Source organism: Lotus japonicus, chromosome 1, assembly GCF_012489685.1.
Source record: "Lotus japonicus ecotype B-129 chromosome 1, LjGifu_v1.2".
In the NCBI taxonomy this organism is placed as follows: Eukaryota; Viridiplantae; Streptophyta; class Magnoliopsida; order Fabales; family Fabaceae; genus Lotus; species Lotus japonicus.
The window spans coordinates 36,812,075-36,834,379 of NC_080041.1; positions in this window are offsets into that span (position 1 = coordinate 36,812,075).

A 22,305-nucleotide genomic window follows, 5' to 3' on the forward strand; every position below is an offset into this window, starting at 1 on the left:
GTACGCTTGCTTATGTTGACTGTTTCTGAGGCTTGTGCCAAATGTTTTCTGAAGGCTTCGGCCGAGTAAACTTATTGAGACGTGTGTCTCCGTTTTCTGAGAGGCTTCGGCCGTTTACTGGTTTCTGTCATTACTTCTTCCTAGTGGATAGAACATGTGGTTACTTTGGATTGGTCCTTGGTTGGGCTTTGTTGTTGTCTGACTTGGCATATAAGGCTTAAGTATAAGTGGCGATGAGGAGGTGTGCCCAATCATTGTCCCGTCTTGTGAGACGCTAAGTGGCGATCAGGAGGTGTGTCCTATGATTGTCCCGTCTTGTGTGACGTTAAGTGGCATCAGGAGGTGTGTCCTATGATTGTCCCGTCATGTATGACGCTATAAGTGGCGATGAGGAGGTGTGTCCTATCATTGTCCCGTCTTGAGAGACGATATTGATCGATCCATTTTGTTAGCAGCATATAGTTGCATTATAGGAAACTAACACCTGACCCTATGTTGTTGGATTCTAGTTATTGGTTTATTGATATCTGATTTGATGTTACATTGTTGAGGTTATTATTATCTGAGTTAATCTATGTTTAAGTTGTTGATATATGAGTTGAGTTATGTTGCTAGTTATTTACCATGCCAGGTGATTATATTTGAACAACATGATTTTCTCTTTTATACATGGTAATTGCATGGAGTTAACCCTTTTCTATTTGCTACTTGTTGTTTGGGCGCTTAACGCTATTAGGCGATGGAGATCCTTCCGCCGAGGCTTAGCTGCTCGAGTTGGAGATCGAGTTGTAAGCGGTGGAGTAGAGGTGTGAGAAGCAGCTTTGCTTCTCTTCTTGTGGATTATGTTTGAGTCTCCTTTTCTTTATGAGAACTCTGTTATTAAAGCCTTGCTTCCGCCACGGTTAAAGTGCGCATGTTTATACTGAACCTTACTTATGGTGTTGTAAACTTTTATTACTATATATCGGCAAACAGGTTATTTAAATAAAGTTATCATGTGTTTCCAACCCTATGGTATTCATTCTCATTTTCAAAAAAATACCCTTGGATTTTAGGGATTGCAGAATAGTCCTTAGACTTTGTTAGGTTACTAATGTGATTCCTCAGTTGAGAAATTGGGGCGTTACAGCCAACATGTCGGACACGATGTTGTAACATCTTGACTATGACATGTGTCTCTGCTAATCTGATATGAGTTGGCTGAGTTTTCTGTGACGCTGTGCTTTGATTACGTGGTATTCAAGCTAGGGTTGTTGAAGAAGCTTTTGTGTGCTATCTGGAATATATTATAGTGGAATCAAATCTGCTGAAGAGGATTTGATTTGGTTTAAATTGTGAAAGTTGTTATCTTTTGTTCAAATCTTATTTGATAAGATTTGTTACTGGTTTAAAAAGATTTGTTCCAGATATGTTTTGTGGACTCTATTTTGTGCAAGCCCATTGAAGATCAAGGCCTGCTGAAGAACTTCTATTTAAGGAGGCTTAACCATAGTTGTTAAGTGTGCGTTGGGCACCCAAGGATGGTGTTTTAGGGTTTGTGTTTGTGAGTCCTTGTTCTGTGATTTTGTACACTACTCTACTGCCTCCATTGATAAATCATATGGCTTAGAGTTGGTTTGTTTTAGTTGAGTTGTAATCTCTTCAATTGTTGTTTGATCATGAGATCTGTCTTTGCTCTTGTGTTGAGCTTTTGAATCACTGTGGCAGTGATTGAGAGAAAGTGAGAGGGACTCTCATACTTAGGGGGAGGACTAAGTATTAATCACTTGTAGAGATAGATAGAAAAGGCTGGGAACTGGGGCAGTTCTGTTAAGACCTTTTGTGTACAATTTCTCTTAATAATGGATTATCTTTCTCTGGGTGAAAACCCTCCAGACGTAGGTGATATTGCACCGAACTGGGTTACCAATCTCCTGTGTTCTTTATTGTTTTTGCTGGTTTAATACTGTGTTGTTATCTGCTGTACGTTGTGCCAGATGTCCTAGACATTTGGTTCGACATTTGTCCTGTGCGTGAACCAGAATTTCACAAATTATAGGTGAATTAGAAGATGATTGATCTAGATTCAATTTTGTGGGGTTGAACATACATGTGTTTTGTAAATGTTGCATTCTGGATTTTTATTTAAGACTCAATTTTGTTGGGTAAATGCATGTGTCTCTTATAGATGTTGCAGCTGGTTTTGACACGTAAATATCTTTTTAGAAAGGTGGTGTGGCGGCCAAAGTAAAAAAAAAAGTTTATTTTTAAAAATGTTTTGTTCACACTTACACATTAAGAGAAAGAGACAAGAACAAAAGAGAAAGAAATGAAGGATATGATGCATGATGTGATAGACGATGAATATATAGATAGAAGAGAAAATGAATGAAAATGAGATGCAAGATAAAGTAAAGTGTGAATGTGTTATAACTTGGTCGACCAAAATTTCATTCACTCTTACTTTAAGTGGAAATGAAGTGTTGAAAAGAGAGAGGTAGAAAAAAAAGTATGAAATCTGTTTGGTGACATGATTGAACGATAAGAGTATGAGAAATAAGATTCACGTACTTAGTATTCAGTTACAAAAAGTTATAGCTAAATAAATAAAATTTTCATGTTACATAGATTTAAACTTGCACTCTCAAGGTCTAGTTTGTTTACCACTTGATCAACGCTGAAATTCTAGTTCACGCACAAGACAGATGTTATACCAAATGTTTAAGACATCGTGCACAACATACAACAAATAAATCACAAGTTCAACACAGTATTAAACCAACAAAACAATAAAAAGAACACAGAGAATTGGTAACCTTGTTCTGTGCAACATCACCTACGTTTGGAGGGCTTCAGTCCGAGAAAGATAATTCACTATTATAGAGAATCAAGTACAAAAAGATTTTAATTGAACAACCCATGTTCACAACCTTTCTACTTATTCCACCAGTGGCTTATTACTTAGGTCCCCCCTAAGTATGAGAACCCCTTCTCACTTTCTCTCACAATCACTGCCACAGTGATTGAACTTACAATAAGCAACACAGGTTTGAAGATGTTACAACTCAATTAAAACAAACCAACTCTATGTCATATGATGATCAATGGAGGGAGTAGAGTGGTGTACAAATAACAGTGGACTCACAGATAAACAAACACTAAAACACATGCTCTTGCTCAAGCAACACAACCCACAATCCACACCTTGAGCAGCTAGGGTTATGTCTTCTTAAATAACAATTCTTTAGTAGTATTTGATCTTCAATGAGCTTGCGCAAAAATAGAGTCCACAAAACAGATGTGGAACAAATCTTTTGTCAAATATTTGATCACATACATATTTTCTCCACAAACTAAAACCTTAAGCAAATCTTCCTTCACAAATTAGTTCACATAATAAAACAATCACCACAGATTTAATGTGGAGAGAATCTGGTTGTCAATCCTTTAAACCAGTAACAAATCTTATCAAATAAGATTTGAACACAAGAAGAAATAATCTTCTACGGTTTAAACCAAATCAAATCTTCTTCAGCAGATTTGATTACACCTGATATATTTTCAGATAACACACATAAGCTTCTTCAACAACCCTTGTTTGTTGATAACGTAAAACAATCCAAAGCTTCTAGAAAATACATGTAACACACAGCAGCTACGCAGGGATAAATGTTGCACCAGATGCTGGAACATTTGGTCGCACATCTTGACAGATAAAACATTTTAGCTAAAATATAGACAATCAAGAACAAAGGAACAACAAACTTTATTGGTGATTTTGAATGGCCTAATTATGTTAAATTTATTGTTGCAATTTTTGAATATTTAGAAAGAGAAATTTACATTACTTTGAATATGATAATGTAATATAATAGGAGAGGATCCATTCTTAACTGGAAATATAAAAAATTTTAGTCAATTAAAAATCCAGTCTCTATATATCTTAAATTAGAGTAATTAATATTGAATTTCATAAAGCCACAATGTCAACATTTTTATCTTGGACCCAGTATCATGGGTTTTAAATGTTTTTTTTACACCGAAAAAATACGTTGCACTTTTCAGAGATTGATTTCTGGACCTCCCTCACCCAACTCACATGTCTCATAACTCTTATCACTTGAGCTATCATTCGGAGACGATGGATTTGAATGTAAATCAAATTAATTGTTATGAATTTTTAAATAAATAGCTACTAAATTAAAATTATTAACATTAATTAATTTTTAAATGAATATTCAATCAATACTAAAAAAATATATCAACCAATACTAAATAAATTGATATATTTATAAATTACTAGTCCTTCCGTCCCCTATTATAAGTCACTTTTTTGAATTTTTTTTTCTCATAATATAAGTCACTTTACAATTTCTATGAAACATTGATTATTTATTTACATATCTACCCTTATGCTTAATGCTTAATATTAAAAGCAATTTTCCACTTTTCAAAATTTTCTTTGTTTCCAAGACCACTATCATCTAGAGATAGTGAAATATTAATAAGGAGAGAGGATTTTCAATGAGGGCAATTCAGGAAAATTATTAAAAGCAACTACAAATTTATTACTACTAACTACTTTTAACTATTTTTCTTAATCTAAGAGAATTAGGTAAAAATGACTTATAATACGGGACGGAGGGAGTATTAACTAATTTAAGAATATTTTTAAAAAACTAAATTAAAATTTTAAAAAGTGTTTGTTCGAGTTTAACTTTTATATCTGTCTTCGAATGATAGCTCAAGCGGTAAGATCTAGACGATATATGAGTTGTGTGGAGGAGGTCCAAAGATCAATTTGTAGAGGGTGCAATTTATCTTTTTGATGTAAAAAAAATATATATCTAAACATATAAAATACTCATGAATTGCAAAATAAATTTGCTAGTGGTACAGGATAAATAATATAAATTAGAGTACTTACTTTAGAGAGTGAAACACTCACCCAGTGGTGTGTCACCGTCTCATTCTATACCTTTCTTCATAAGTTTTCTCTCTCACACTATAATTAGTAGTTAGATGATGTCATATTTTTTGATTTTTTAGTAATTTAAATATAGAATAATTCCATATTTTTGAAAATAATTGATGTATTAATATTACATTTAATAATTATTAATGACATTAGAATAATTAACAAAAATAAATTGTGTCTTTAGGCGTCGGTTGATCCTGTGATTTCGGAAGAGAAGACTACACCACACACAACTTCAACCTACAAGAGTTCTCTGCGACGGCGTCCAAAGGGAAGTAAAAACAAACCGAAACCTCTTCCAGTCGATTTTTTAGAGCCAGTTCAGGGGGAAGATGGAGTGTCAACTCGTGCTCAGAGAACTTGGCTACTTGGCAAACAACTAGGCTTGAAGCCGCGAGGATCGGAGGCGTTGATGCTTCGTGGTTTAGAGGCTCAAATCCGTCAAAATCACCCACATCTCAAATAATATGTTGGGACCTTGGCTGACATGAACGTTTCGTGGCCTAGGAGGAATATCAAAACGTGAGGCAGTGAAAAAAAATGCAATTATGCAATTGAAACCAGAACTTGTGCTGTTACAGGAGTCACTTGGAGTTGTTTGCTGTTGAATGAGATATAATAAAAGAAGATCGACGATGTTGCTAACTGGGTGGGCGAATCATCCTCACGGTCAGCGGAAGATGGAGGCTCAGTTACAGGCTGGTTGTTTTTTGGGTATATACGTGGAGGAGACTTGCAGGGTGCAGTTGAGGGTGTGCAGGGTGCAAGATTTTTAGCAGTAGCTTCGAATTTTGTGGTTGATTTGTTGCCATGAGTCGTGTCGCAGCAAGAGGTGGTTGTTAGTGCTTTTTATTACTGTGTGCTTCTTTATGATGTCAAGAGGGTCAAGGTAGGCCGAGGAGGGGTTTTTTGCTGATGATATTGATGTTTGGTGCTGCTGTTTTGTGTGCTGCTGTTGCTGTTGGTATTTGTTGCTGTTGCTGTCTCTTATTTGTTGCTGTCAGTTTAATATGTTGGCTGCTGTAATGAAATTGATGGTGCTGTTTTGGCTACTGTTGGTTGTCAGTTGAAGTTTGAGTTAATTTTGCTGCTGGTGCTGTCATGAATTTACGTGTGATTTCTTTTATTGTAAGGGATGCAACATTGGCAGTCTTAAGGATGTGGTACTCTTTTTCCTTGTTAGGTTTTTTCCCACTGGGTTTTGCTTAGCAAGGTTTTGATGAGGCTCATTCATAGCCATAGGGCGGGGTTTCGTTTGGGGTGGTTTTATGTGACCTGTATCTTGTACTTTTTTCAGCCTTGAGAACTTTTTGGTATATTGATTCAAAGAATAACAAATTAGAAAGCAAAAAGGGAATTAGAATGTAACTAGGATTAGAAAAAAAAAACTTAAATATGTTATATACGTATTTAAAAAAGAAAAACAAGAGAGAAAATATGAAAATGTCTGATCTATGCTGGCAAAGTACTCTTATTTCATTTGTGCATTACACGGGATCAATACTAGTATTTATAAATAAATGTGATAATCATAAAGGAGTAAAATTAGAAAGTGAGTGGAAAATACTCAATCACTATTGATTTTCTTGGCAAAAATGAGATGTTGGGAAAATGTGGTAGGTCTCACCATTTCCTACCATCTCACAATCTCTTGGGAATGAATGAGAGATATTATATTGGAATGGTCTATAAATAATGGTAATAAAAAGGAAAACCAAGAAATTTCTGAGAGGAGAAGATGAAGACATTTCAAAGAACTTGAGAAAATGATCGATATATTTTCTAAGTGCAAAGTGATACAAGATAGTTTATTTATACTAATTGGTTTATCATCTAAACTAAATCAGCCACGTGTTCAGTTGTAACCAACTCTAAACATGCAAATTACAATTAACAAAAAATAAATTATGCAATTAATAAAAAATAAACTATATTTTTAAATTGTGCTCCCTTTCTCGTGCAATGCTCAAGCATTGTGCACTGCACGTGCATTGTGCATTGCATTAGTGTTTTTTTTTTGTTTTATCATTTTCAATTGCACTACATATTATTTTAAACATGCAATCACTTACAACACAAATATTAATTATAAATAAACCTATTTTTCTTAAAAAATATGTTCCCAGGTTTTTTCATTAATTGTCTTCTTATTCATTCTTTCCCCTTTCAGTTCAACAATCACTTTATTGAACAATCAATAGCTAGGTCCATAGAACCAATAAATATATACATCCATAATATATACATTCAGGGGTTTTTCTAGGTCCAATCATCGCATACGTGGCATCTCATGATTGACTAATTTCATTAAAAATCCTACATGACAATCCTTCCTCCTTTCCTCTTAATGTACACCCTTCTCCTTAACCTACACTCCTCTCTATTTAAAAGCCTATATAAGACTCTTATTCTTCATTCATCTCTCAATTATTTGGATTTCTCCTTAACCTACACTGCTTCTTCAATCATCTCCTGCATTTTGTATTTTTTAAGCCTTTGTACATGGCTTCAAGATCTCATTTTGTGGTTCTTCATGATTATACAAGGTATGTACTTTTTTCTCATCTGAAATCAATTTTTCATGTCTTTGATGTGTGTTATTGTAATCTAATCTCATTCCTTCAAAATTCATGTTTTACTAACCCTAATATGTTATTCTCCTCATTCCCTTTCAACAATTTTTTTACAGGATTATGGTGTCATTAGACCTATAGACGCTGAAAATAACAATTTCACGGATATGGATCAAGGGTATATTATTATTATTGATCCCGTGAGTGTTCTGCAAATTAATGGAAATTAGAGGCGGTGACATAGTTTGTTTTAGGTTTGAAAGAATAGCAAATAGAATTATTGAAGTTAAGGTGGTGTATGGAAATATTTAGTTAGTTGTTATTCATTCCAAAATTTAATCAGTTGTTGTTTTGTCTTGGGTATCTTTTCGTGGTTTTGTTTTTCTCAATCTACATGAGAGGATTGTTCTCATGATTTACTTTATTTATCAAATAAAATCCAAGATTAATTGTTATTTTTTTCATTCTGGAATTGTTCTCATGATTTACTTTGTTTTTCCTTTGTTTTACACGTACAATTTTTTCCTTGACTTCATCACTTTGTCTTGTGGGCTGAATCAAGCTTGATATATTTGACAATTTTACATTCACCGGCGATTTATAATTAATAAGATATTCATATATGCCCAACGGTGCTTCTTTTCTTTGTCATCCTTTTACGGTCAAGATCCAAACAAGATTAAATATAAAAAAGAACTTTAGTCAGATACCAAAAACACTTTTTTACCATACATTTTTAAAAATAAAAATTGTTTTTAATAGCCAATTTAAGTTAGTCTAATATCAATATCATTCATGTCAAATTATAGTTGTATACGATTTTTAAAAAAAAATCCCTTTTGAAATAAGTTCCATTTTTAAGATGAAAAAAAAACGTTTAAATAATTAATTAGGAGAATCCCATTTTCCATGGTTTTAAAATAATTTCAAATTTTAAAATGATAAGAAAAGGTAAAAAAAAGTAATTACTTTTTAAATTCGGTAGCCAAGTTTTATATAAGGAAAAATATTTTCGAAATTAATTAATTATTTCCTTCAATTTCCTTATATGAACCACTTAATTATATTAATTACCTTATTTAAAATCATAAAAGACATTAAATGTCTTATGGAATAAATACTATTTTCGTATTTTTTAAACAAGGAAATTTAAAATAATTAAATAAATTTTAATGCATTGACTATTTATTTAAAGAAAATATTTTCGAAATTAATTATTTATTTTCTTCAATTTCCTTATATAAACCACTTAATTATATTAATTTTTTTATTTAAAATCATAAAAGACATTAAATGCTTTATGGAATAACTGCTATTTTCGTTTTTTTTGAAATAAGGAAATTTAAAATAATTAAATAAATTTTAATGCACTGACTATTTATTTATGGAAATATTTTAAAAATTTATTATTTATTTCCTTCAATTTCCTTATATAAACTAATTAATTATATTAATTTCCTAATTTAACATCATAAAAGACATTAAATCCTTTAAGAAATAAATGCTATTTTCGTTTTTTTTAATACGGAAATTCAAAATAATTAAATAAATTTTAATATATTGACTATTTATTTAAGAAAAATATTTTCAAAATTAATTATTTATTTCCTTTAATTTCATTATATAAACCACTTAATTATATTAATTTCCTTATTTAAAATCATAAAAGACATTAAATGCATTATAAAATAAATGCTATTTTCGTTTTTTTTAAATAAGGAAATTTAAAATAATTAAATAAATTTTAATGCCTTGACTATTTATTTTAGGAAAATATTTTTAAAATTATTTATTTATTTCCTTAAATTTCCTTATATAAACCACTCAATTATATTAATTTCCTTATTTAAAATTATAAAAAACATTAAAGGCTTTATGAAATAAATGTTATTTTCTTTTTTTTTTAGTAAGGAAATTTAAAACAATCAAATCAATTTTAATGCATTGACTATTTATTTATGGAGAATATTTTCGAAATTAATTATTTATTTCCTTCAATTTCCTTATGTAAATCTTTAATTTTATTAATTTCCTTATTTAAAAGAAAAATGCTGTGGGGCACGACCTTGGGGCTCGTGCACCACGCACGAAGCATTTTCTGGCGGTTTTAAACCGCCAGAAACCGTAGCTTTTCTTTTTATTTTGACTGTTGTAATTTTGTGGCGGTTTTGAACCGCCAGAAACAGTAGCTTTGCTTTTTTTTTTTGGCAGTTGTAATTTTGTGGCGGTTTAAAACCGCCACAAAATTACTCTCGTGCATCACTCGTACCTGCCCTCTCGTACTATATAGCATTGCTCTATTTAAAATCATAAAAGACATTAAATGCTTTATGAAATAAATGCTATTTTCGTTTTATTTAAATAAGGAAATTTAAAATAAATAAATAAATTTTAATGCATTGACTATTTATTTATGAAAATATTTTCGAAATTATTTATTTATTTCCTTCTATTTCCTTATATAAAACAATTAATTATATTAATTTCCTTATTTAATTTTTTTTTAGACTTCGCAACTAAATCGATGGGCTATAAGTTTTTGTTGTTGTCGTATTGAATGAGAGGGACTAGGGAGAGAAGAAACGCTTGGAAACCCCGATCATGGTGGTTCCGGCCACATCAATGGCAGACGTCTAGGGGGGAAAGGCATCCATGGCGGCCCGATTTCGAATGGCAGCGATTGGGGCATACCTCGACAGGTCAAACACGCAACGTACAGTATGGAAGGCAGAGGTTTCCAATAAGGTATCAGCGACCAACAAGGCCTGGGCATCAGAGGAAGGAGGCTGAAAGCTCTCCACGTGAATGGCGGTCACAGCCAGGCTACGTTCGCCGTGATCAATGGAGCAAACAGCGTTCACCTGAGGTCCTGGAACAGGAACAAAAAAAACGTTACCAGACATCTCAAGATCAACAGAATTTGAAATCAAAGGGGCTGTCATTTTCGGTTTATGTTGGTGGACTGAATGACAGGATCACCTTGCTAAAATTGAAATCAATTTTTGGAAGTGAGAGATGTCTTTCTGCAATTCAAGAAAAAATTTCAGCAGCGTTTCCGTTACGGTTTTGTCCGATTTGAAACTGACGATGAGGCAAGGGAGGCTATACGCAGGTTCAATGGGATGCGACTTGATGGAAATTATCTTGTGGTGAAAGGTGCCAACATACGGAAAGCCCCCACGAAGGATAGAGATCAGCTACTGCAGAAAAAACGCAAAGTTTGGCGGCCTAAGTTGAAGCAAATCAACCAGGATAATGAAGAACAGGTCCAGAATGTTGAGCATGGGGAAACACAGGCCAAGAAGGTTGATGTTGGTGAAACAGAGGAGGTTGCACGTACCATAGGAGGATGTTAATTGCGTTTGACGGCTGCTGAATTAAAAGATCTATGGTATCAACGCTGTGCTCATGCTCGCACACTAGAAACAAAGCCAATTGACATTATACAAGACGAACTTGCACAGATCGGTATGTACAATTTTCGCTTCATTCCGCTTGGAGCCAATGAAGTCCTGTTAGAATTTGAAAATAAGGCAGAGATGGAGGATACGTTAACAGAGTGCAGATTCTTCCTCGAACAGAAATTAAGGGACTTAAAACCATGCACCAAGTCCACTTTTGGTGTGGAACATATGGTATGGGTTCGTTTATGGCAAGTTCTGATGGGGCTATGGTTTGAGAATTTTTTTGCAGCAGTGGGTAACAGATTGGGAACTTATGTTAATCAGGATACATCAACAAAATTGCATCATCGGGTTGATTTCGCACGTATACTAATCCGAATGCACCACCCGTTACTACAATGTTTTACTATGACAGTAGATGTGGATGGAACTTCGAGCATTATCCTGATAGAGAAGGATGAGGTTGCTTATGATTATGGAATGGTTGAGGGCATGCCGTCTACGCCGGTGAAGATATATAATTCGGAGGATGATCTGAGTTCAGAAGAGGATCATGTGGATGATGGTGATAGAGACGCTTTTGAAGCAATTGATCCTCAATTCTCGCCAGAAAAAAACTATGAATCTGCTCAAAAAGTTGAAACAGATGAAGAAGATGAAGTCTATAGGCAAGACAAATTGGAAGGGCTTCAAACAAGGTACGTACGTATGGGTGCAGAACTGGATGATGAAGAGCAATTTTCTCAACAAGGTGTTGGCGAGGCGAAGGGGAATTTTCAACCTTCTTCATCGGCGGTGGCGGTGGCTGAGCAGCAGCGGCCGGAAACAGAACAGCAAGGAGGAACAGCCGTGAATTCAAATTCAAAAGCCATCAATGATCCATTCAATTCAGAAGAGAATGTCAAGGAAGAGTTACAGGTTTTATTGGCATCAGGTTATACGTTGAAGGAGTTAGAGGGATGGAGGAGCAACTTAAATTCAGAAGGAATCCTGTTAAAAGAAAATCAAATCTGTATTAATGATTTTCAAAATTCTGTTACTAATATTAATAACAAATTTTCTATTACAGGATACTTTTTTAACTCACAGGATTTGGGTCAGAATTATAGTTGGCCTTTTTATGCAACTTATTGGGACCCACAACTTATTCAGCACCAACAAACAAGAAGGTCATGTTTGGCTCCCTTCCTAAGCAGCAAAAACAACTTATTGGAACTTTGTACAGCCAACACAAACACGCCAACTTCTGCACTAGAAGATGAAAATCACGTAACACGTGAAACTTTTATCAGAACCTCTTCTCATCAAATTGTTCGGCGAGTTTCTTCCCCCTCATCAAGTAAGGTGCTGCCACGTGAGAGCAAGGAACCTCAGATGCCAAAGAAATCCTTGTCGATCATACCCACAGTATCAAGCGCTCCAACTCCCCTCAATTCTCCAAATACAAATTCATCTCAAAAAAGTTCGCAGAGGGGTCGTCCAAAAGGGAGTAAGAATAAACCCATAGCATTGCCGAAAGGTTTTCTCGAGCCAATTCCTGGTGAAGATGGGGTGACAACGCGTTCGCAGAGAGCATGGTTGATCGGAAAGGAGTTGGGACTAAAACCACGCGGATCAGAAGCTTTGATGTTGAGAGGTTTAGAAGCTCAAGTCCGTGAAAATCACCCCCACCTCAATTGATATGTCGGGGCCTTGGCTCACATGAAATTTGCGTGGGCTAGGTGGAACTACGAAAAGGGAGGCTGTCAAAAAAGCACTTCAGCAATTGAAACCAGAATTGATTCTATTACAAGAAACAAAATTGAATGAACAGAGGAAACGGACAGTTGAACAGTGGACTCAAAGTTTGCAGATGAATCATGTCGAGGTTCAGTCAGTGGGAGCATCAGGTGGCCTCATGTGTCTGTGGAAGGAAAGCAGTTTTCAAGTTCAGTCAGTGGTGACAGACACTAATTTTATTTTTTTGTCTGTAAAAATACCAAATTATGAGCACCCAATTCTGGTGGGGAATGTTTATGGCCCCCATTCTTTGGCGGAACGTAGAGTATGTTTTGAGGCTTTGAAAGTACACGTACTAAGTCATACAGGAATGGTGTTTCTTGGGGGCGATTTTAACGCTGTTTTACTAGGATCGGAGAGGTCTTCAGGAGGAGTTCTTGATGTAGGCGATGTGGTTTTTCAACAATTTGCCACTGAAACCAACTTATCAGATCTGCCCCTGCTAAATGGCAAGTTCACGTGGTACTCAAGTCGTAACGATGGCCTATGGAGTCGATTGGACAGATGGCTTGTGTCGGACGAGGTGATGTTATCTTTTTCGAATATTTCACAATCTGTGTATGCATGGAATGTTTCTGATCATAGAGCAGTAGGTTTGGTGTTTGGTGAACCTGATTCTGGCCCGAAACCTTTCCACTATTTTAATCATTGGGTGGATGATGATGGATTTTATGAGGTGGTCGAAACCTGGTGGAGGTCTGCAGTTTACCAAGGTTGGTCGGGATATATTTTGCAGCAAAAATTAAAGGGTTTGAAGGGGAAAATAAGAGAGTGGCGCAAGGGGAAAGGGGTGTGGGGGGTGGAAAAAATTATGTGCTTAGAGAATAAATTGCAGGAAGTGATGGGGGCAATGGAGGAGCAAGGGGGGCGGAGGCTTTGTCTTAGGAGAGGAGGGAGATTTTGGAAGCTTTATGGAAAGCATACCGCGAGGAGGAAAGAACTTGGCGTTAGAAATCAAGGGTGCGGTGGTTGAAGGAGGGTGATCGGAATACAAAGTACTTTCATCGCATCTGTAAAGCAAGAACAGTAAAAAAAAATATCACCCAGTTAAATTATCAGGGAAGAGACTTAACTACCCCAGGGGAAATTAAAGAGGCTATGCGGGATCACTTTCAGAATTTTTTCAGGATGGCAGCTGTTACTAGACCTTGTTTTCAGAATCAGAACTTGAAAAAGGTGTCTGAATCAGAAAATCAATTCTTAGAAGCTGATTTTTCACTTGATGAGATATGGGAGGCTATAAAAAATTGTGATGGAAATAGAGCTCCTGGACCTGATGGATTTAGCATGGATTTTTTTAAAAAAATCTGGAATCTAGTGAAGGAAGATTTGATTAAATTTTTTAATGATTTTCACCATACAGGGCATCTTGTTAAGGGCTTGAACTCGACTTTCATTGCGCTTATTCCAAAAGGTGATCATCAGGAACATATTTCTGATTACAGACCCATCAGCTTGATTGGCAGTCTGTACAAACTGTTATCTAAGGTGTTATCTGTACGTCTGAGTTCAATCCTTCCTAGGCTGCTAAGTCAGAATCAGTTTGCTTTCATAGCAGGGCGCCAGATTGCTGATTGTTCGTTGATTGCAAATGAGATTGTTCATTCTATGAGTTCGAGGACGCAAGGAGGTTTGTTATTTAAAATTGATTTTGCAAAGGCTTATGATAGTGTTGAATGGGGTTTTCTGTTGGAGCTCTTACAAGAGATGGGGTTTGGGGAAAGATGGATTAGGTGGATGCACTACTGTATTTCTTCAGCTACTTTGGCGGTTTTGGTAAATGGTTCACCGTCTGATTTCTTCTCAATTGAAAAGGGCTTGAGGCAGGGTGATCCTCTTTCTCCTCTTCTTTTTAACATCGTAGCAAATGGGATGTCTTGCATGTTAAATCAGCTAGCAGGGAGGGATATCCCATGTGGGGTGGAAATAGCTCCAGGGCTTCGTCTCAATCATTTACAGTTTGCTGATGATTCATTGCTTTTTACAGATTGCGATCAGAACCAGTATGAGGAGTTGGCTTTGGTGGTAGAAACTTTTTTGTTTGTTTCAGGTTTAAAAATAAATTTCAGAAAATCAGAAGTTTATGGAGTGAAAGCGCCCCCAACACTGGTACAATCAGCAGCAAATTGGTGGAATTTCAAGGTTGGATCATTACCTTTTATGTACCTTGGTTCGCCTCTAGGAGGTAGTCCTAGGAGATTGCTGTTTTGGAACCCAGTTCTGGATAGATTGGCGGCCAAGCTTGGCACTTGGAATTCACGTTATTTGTCACTAAGCGGCAGGTTAGTACTTGTTAAATCTGTTTTGAATGCCATCCCCTTGTATTATATGGCACTTTATAGAGCACCAAAGGGGATTATAGTGAGAATAGAGAGGATTATGCGTTGTTTCCTGTGGGGAGGTGTTTCAGGCGAAAGTAAAATTATGTGGATAGCATGGGAGGATTTGTGTAAGGGATCTCGATATGGTGGTCTTGGGGTGGGGTTTTTAGAGTGGAAAAATAAAGCAATGTTATTGAAATGGATATGGCGTTTTGGGAGGGAAAAGAATGCCTTGTGGCGGAGGGGGCTCTGTGGGAAATATGGGTTGCCTATGGAATTAATATCTTTTAATTTGGATATTTTAGCATCTACAAATATGTCTATCCCTCTAGCTGATGTGTGTGCAGTTTGGCGCGAAAGTGGGCTGGTTGGGAGTGTGTTCAGAGATGGCTTAGCTTGTCAAGTTGGAAGGGGGGCAGGTGTTTTATTCTGGATAGATCATTGGGCGGCCTCAGGTCCTTTCAGGCTTGTATTCCCTCGTGTATTTGCTCTAGCAGCGAACAAGAGAGCTACGATCAGGGAGTGTGGGGTGGTTACAGGGTGTCAGTGGGTATGTAATTTAGCTTTTTTGAGGGAATTTTTTGGCTGGGAACGGCAACAGTATGAAGAGTTACAGTGTGTCCTGAATCAGTTGGTTCCAAAACAGGGAGCCCGAGCAGAAGCAGACATCATGATATGGAAGCATGACAATATGGGGATGTTTACTGTTAAATCTCTATGCTCTGTAGTTGAGGCACGATGGTTCACAGAGGATGGTTGGTCAATTCCTAAAGTATTAAGGCCTATTTTACCTTCAAAAATTGCTTTATTTTTGTGGCAGGTCAAGAAGAACAGAATTGCTACCAAAGAGAATTTGCAGCGTCGTGGTGTAGTTTTGGAGGGGGGGGGGGTAGAGTGTGTTTTTTGCATGATTGCACCTGAGACGGTGCCACATCTTTTTATGCATTGTCCTAAGGTTTGGCCTTTATGGACAACAGTGTTATTTAGGGAAGGAGTCTGGGGGGTGATGCCAGAATCGATTCCGGATCTGTTGGAAGCTTGGGTATCAATGCGGAGATCAACCTCAAGAGTTTTGTGGGATTTGATTCCCTATGTGCTTTGTTGGGTATTATGGATGGCTAGAAATAATGTGATTTTTAATGACAAAGTTTTTGATGCAGAGGAAGCATGGGAGTCTCATATATTTCTGTTGTTCACCTGGCTAAAAGCATGGTGGAAGGAGTGTCCATATGGGGCAGATCAATTTGCTAGAGGTTTTACAAAAATTGATATTCAAGGGAAGGTTGGGGTTCGTCAAGTGGTACCTTGGAAACCCCCTCACGGTATGAATTTAAAGTTTAATGTTGATGGGTCTTTTCAATCTGGTAGTGCTGGAATTGGAGGAATTTTAAGGAATAGTGGGGGAAGTGTGATAGGTAAATTCTCAAGGAAAGTTGAGGTTCAGAGAGCGGATGAGGCTGAGGTGTTGGCCATTTTGTATGCTCTCCTGTTTTGTCAGCAATACATGATTCTTTCAGTGGAAGTGGAGAGTGATTCTATTCTTGCAGTTGGTTGGGTGAGAGGGGAAAAGCAGCGACCTTGGAAGCTGACAAATGAGTTGAACATGATTGATTACTTGATGCCACTGGTCAAGTGCATTGGAGTGAATCATATATTACGGGAAGGGAATGCGGAGGCAGATGAGTTGGCCAAGCAGGGTTGCTTTTGTATGGAACCGGTTTGGCTATTCTCAGGGTGCTAGATACATTGGTGCAATTCACTGTTTTAGTTTTCTTTTTGCTGCAGGAAATCTAATAAAAGCTAATGAGCAAATTGGTGCACTTGGTAGTTGCTGTAGATTCTTGGGTGCTGAAATTGATGTTGAGTTATAGATTGCCGGATGTGTCACAAATGGAATTTTTGTAATTGATGTCGCTGTTGAGGTAACCAACGATGTTGCTGTTTTTGCTGTTTTGGCTGGCTGTTATCACTATTGCTGCTGGTTCTCTTTTACTGTTGCTGTTGAAATTCCTGGTGCTGTTGCTGTTGCTGTTGGCTGTTGCTGTTGCTGTTGGTGCTGGCTGGCGCTGTTGCTGTTGCTGTTGCCTGTTGCTGAAATGCGAAAATAATACCATTGCTGGTGCTGCTGCTGTTGCTGAAGTCCGAAAATAATAAGCTTGAGGGGGCGGTTTTGTTGTTGTTGCTGATTTGCTGCTGGTTGCTGTTGCTGTTTTTTCTGAAGCTGTTATGTGTTACTGTTGCTGTTGTTGGTTTTTCTATTGCTGTTGTTGCTGAAATAAAACGCTGGTGTTTGCAGTTGCTGTTTTTACTGCCTTTCCTGGAGCTCCTGTTGCTGTACGAAAATACAACGTGTTTGATGTTTCACAATTTGGATTTGCTGATCGGTTCCTTGGGCTGAGCTTCATTAATTTTTTTACATCTATTTTTTGGGTCAGTTGTAGAATGGCTATCTCAAGATTGTGGTACTCTTTTTCCTTGCTTGGTTTTTATCCCATTGGGTTTTTCCAAGTAAGGTTTTAATGAGGCTCTTTCTTGGGATTTTCTCTATGCCGTTTTGCGGGTTGGTGGTGGGTTCTTTTCAGCTCAGTTTGTATCCGATGTTTATGTCTTTGTGAACCTCAGACTGTATCTGCTTCTTGCCTTGAGTTGGTTTTACACTCGGGCTATTTATAATAATATTCATTTCATCTTTCAAAAAAAAAATTTCCTTATTTAAAATCATAAAATACATTAAATGCTTTATGGAATAAATGCTATTTTAATTTTTTTAAATAAGGAAATTTAAAATAATTAATTAAAATTTAATTTATTGACTATTTATTTAAGGAAAATATTATTCAAAAATTAATTGATTAATTCCTTCTATTTCCTTATATAAAACATTTAATTACGTGAAACACGTTTTCTTTCTTTTAAAATAATTTCCATTTTCAAATTGGAAAAAAAATTTAAATAAATAATTACGTATTAAATAATTGATTTCCTTATATAAAAAAATTAATGACATAATCCATTTTTCCTTGGTTGTAAAATAATTTCAAATTTTAAATTATAAAAAAAAGTTAAAAATATTAAAAAAAAATTCAAATTCGGTAGCTAAGTCTTAGGTAAGGAAATTAATTTTCAAAATTAATTATATATTTCCTTCAATTTCCTTATAGAAATTACTTAATTATATCAATTTCCTTTTATAAAATCATAAAAGACATTAAATGCTTTATGGAATTTAACTCAACTTCCGGGATGATACTTGGTTCCATCAAATTAATAATTTTCTTATAAGTCGCTCACCCTACTCTTTTATCCGATTACCCGATGTCCTAAACCTAAATGTCGGCTACAACTGTTTAATCGGTGAGACTTTGTTAATTCTTTTTTTCTTTTATGTTTACATTTATTCTATATTTTTCTGATTTTTTAAAATTATAGATGTAATTGGAGTTTTAACTAAAGTTGGAAGAGTTCAAGAATACAATGTTCACGGAAATGTCGAGAAGATCGTTCAATTTGAGCTTTCTGCGCAGGGTAACCGTATTGGCTTTGATGTGAAAATAATTTCAATATTTTTTTTAGACCGAAAAGTCTAATGTATTTCATTATTTGATTTTGTAGAGCCAAAATAAAATGTGCTTTGATAAGGAACTTTGTAGACGAATACATTGATTTCATCTCCACTGGTCGTGCACACGGAGCAGTGGTTTTGATTCCGCTTGGGAAAGTAAAGACGCACATAGGTATGTTGCGTGTACAATTTTTCATTGCCAAATTAGTGTTTTCAAATTTACTATTTAGTTATTTCTTAATTTATAAAATATATGTTGTTCACCGATGTAGGCACTACTGACAGATATATAGCTGCAGTATTTGGTCCAACAAATTTTTTTTATCGAGCAGCTATTTGAAGAAGATTTAATGGTGAAGTAACGCTCCCAGATCGTTGTCTTCACCTTAACAGAATGAAGACCCAATTGTCTTCATAAATTCCAGCAAATTTAGCATTTGAGTTGTAGTGAAAATTTGATGAACTTTGTTTCTGTTCTTCACTATGATAAACCTAATTCCTTTGTCAGTACTATTATGACGATCTGTTTTGTTTCTTAAGGGCTGCATCACACGAACTTGAACTATTTTTCATTTTTTTATTTTATTTTTAGACATTGATGAAAATAATGATTAGTATAGCTCAGTCATTTTTTATAAAAACAATACATAGTCACGCATTTAATGATTTTTTTTTCTATATTAAATTTTAGTTAATTAATAATAACACACATTTCCTATTTTTAAAATTCAAAATATTAAATCAAGGTCATTATCAATCTTTAATTTATAGAAACAAAAAATTATTTTAATTCTTGAATGTTTTTTACTATTGTTTATAAAAAGGGAAACAACATTATTGTAATTACATTACAATTAATTTTGCCCTTCCTGCGAAAAACGTCCCCCAATATGAAATTAGCAAAAACAGTCCTCGAAGTTTACACCCCACCGTTGTCTTCCTGCGAGAATCGTCCCCGAAAAGAACGGTTTTTGCTAATTTCGTAGTTGGGGGACGATTTTCACAGAAAGACAAAATTAGAGGAACCAAATGTGCAATTAACCCAAGGATTTAATAGTGTTGCTCTATTACCCTTATGTCATGTCTATATATACTAGAAATTAAACTCGTGCGTTGCACGGGTTCGTTTTTAATTTGTATTTTTTAATTGTAATATTTAAATTTGCAGAAAGGTAAGAAAGTTATTATTTAGAGGAATATTTAGAATATATGTATAATTAAATATAATTGAGTTATGATATTCTCACACTTTCTTTCTCTAATAAGGGAAAAAAGGATCAAACAGGTAGATTTTTTTTTTTTTTTTTGCTTCATCGGAAGAAAAAATAAGTAGATTTCTATTGAGATTGAAATGAGAGTAGTTTTTTTTATATAAAAGAAATTTAATTACTTAATTAGATTAGTATTGAAATGAACGTGGTAGTCTACTATTTTTTTTTCTAATATTGATTTAGTCGTTGCAATGATGTGATCAATTGTGCTAATTTTTTTTTATCAAGATTGATGTGGTTGTTTACCATTGCTGGTGGCATAGAAGTTCTTTTAAAATCACTTTCACGAACATAAAAATAGATTCTATCTAACTGCAGGATGGACGTCATTTGTTCCCTTTGAATGATTAAGTTGCTATTTTTTCCATAATATGACAATATTGAGGAGTGAAAGATTCCTATTTCTTATCAAGAATATAGTGAGTACTACATTTTACACTTATTTTTCTAGTGCAGTATATAAATTTATGTGGCTCACACTTTGTTACTGAATTGTGTCATATAAATATAGAAATGATGATATATTTGTATGATTTCAATGGAATGAGAAGAATTGTTTAGTAAATTACCATATATGTGAAACTCACAGTTTTATTTTCCAATCATCTGCAACGGGGATATATCACTAAGTAATGTGTGTTTCTTGTTGTTGTTGATGATCTTTCTCCTGCAATAAAGAAATAAGAATGAGTAATTTAAAAAAGCAATTTTGAAATTAACTAAAATAATTAAAATTGACATACTTGTTGAAGTAGTTAGAGACAATTGTCATTTTTTTCTCACCAGCAGCTGAAGTCTAAGAAATATGAATAATTTGAGTTTGTGAGTGATTTCACTGGTTTGTTTATATAGAGATATAATAGATGCATGGTTCAATATAATACATTTCATTTTTTATTTATTTAATGTAGATAGTTGAATAGCCTCCTAACATTAACAATTTTATTCAGTTTTTGACACTGGTATTGCCATCATGCTACTATTTTTAATTTAATGTTAGTTTTTCTTCGGAGTTACTATGTTAATGAATTATAAGAGTTTGTGAGTTTAAGAAAAATAGACATATATTCGTGTAGAAAATTGGACAGCAAACTAAGACCATTGCATATCAAGATTAATTTTGGCGGAAGTATGCTTTATTGTTAATAGTTTTTTTTTCTTGGACTAAATTGATATTAGTTTAAAATTAACATTAAATTTGATTTTAATTTAAGTTACTGTGCTAAAACCATTTGCAGATATAACTTTGTGGTCTGTTACACTTTTGGCATGGATGTTACTCTTTTGCTTATACATTTAATATTTATTAAGTTTAAAACTGAAATCATTAGTGCACAAGTTTCCACTACCCGTTCATTCACTCACTAAGCTATCTCATTAAAACACCAATTTTTTTACTAATGTATGTAGGTTCTCACGTGTTAGTGGTGATGGCGGTGGTGCAGTCAGTGGCGAGGATGATGGTGGAGGTGGTTGTGGTGGTAGTGATGGCTGCAACATCGTCTACTGGTGGTGGTGATGGGTGGTGGTAGCGATGAGTGGTGAGGACGAAAACGGTGGTGATGGCGATGGTCATGGTGGTTGTGGTGGAGTGTGGTGGTGGCGGTGGTTGATCAAATAACTTTAAGTAGCTAATACGTTACAGTCTTATTAGGCCTTATCTATTATTTATATGTTGAATTAAATAATTCATCATTTTAATGTATAAGAGTATATCAATGGATAAGTTTATTCAATACAAATTCAGGGGGCGAAGGGAGGCCGGTACTAGCAGGGAGTGGTATCCCCCTAGATTATGCAAAAAAAAGTTATTTGTTAATATACTCCTCTTACATATATATGACCAACTTAATTGCTCATGTTTCCTCATCGCCATGTTGATCATGGCTTGAAGTGTTGGGATTAATCTCGTGTGTTTGAGACTGTGAAAATAAAATCTCTTTATTAAAAATTGTTGTTCCTTTTTTCATGGTTGTCTGCATTTTAGCTAAGGTATACTTGTCTGTGCCAATGTAAGAACCAGGATTTTAGAATTAAATAAATAAATAATTTCCAGCTCACGCATAGGATTCTGTGTAAGCGTGAGAGGAACTCGACTTATGTTTGATGTTCGGATTAGTATAATGGGAAGAAAGTTCAGGGAATGGTTAAGAATAGTTATATAGTCGCTATAGGCTATAGCACGAGTTCATTCACTTCCGCCTTAGGGCGTAAACGTTAGTAAACGGCGAAATTGCACTTAAATACACGATGGAAAATAATTCCAAAAATCTTCAGAGAAATGTTAGAACTTCTCTTAATCCTTTCATAACAAGCGTTTCGATAGGAAACCCTGGAATGTACAAACGTCCGATTCTAATTCTCGGAGGTTTGCCGAAACTAAAACCCTGATAGCTCAAGAAACCTAGAATAAACGGTTGATGAAGACTTTTTCTATT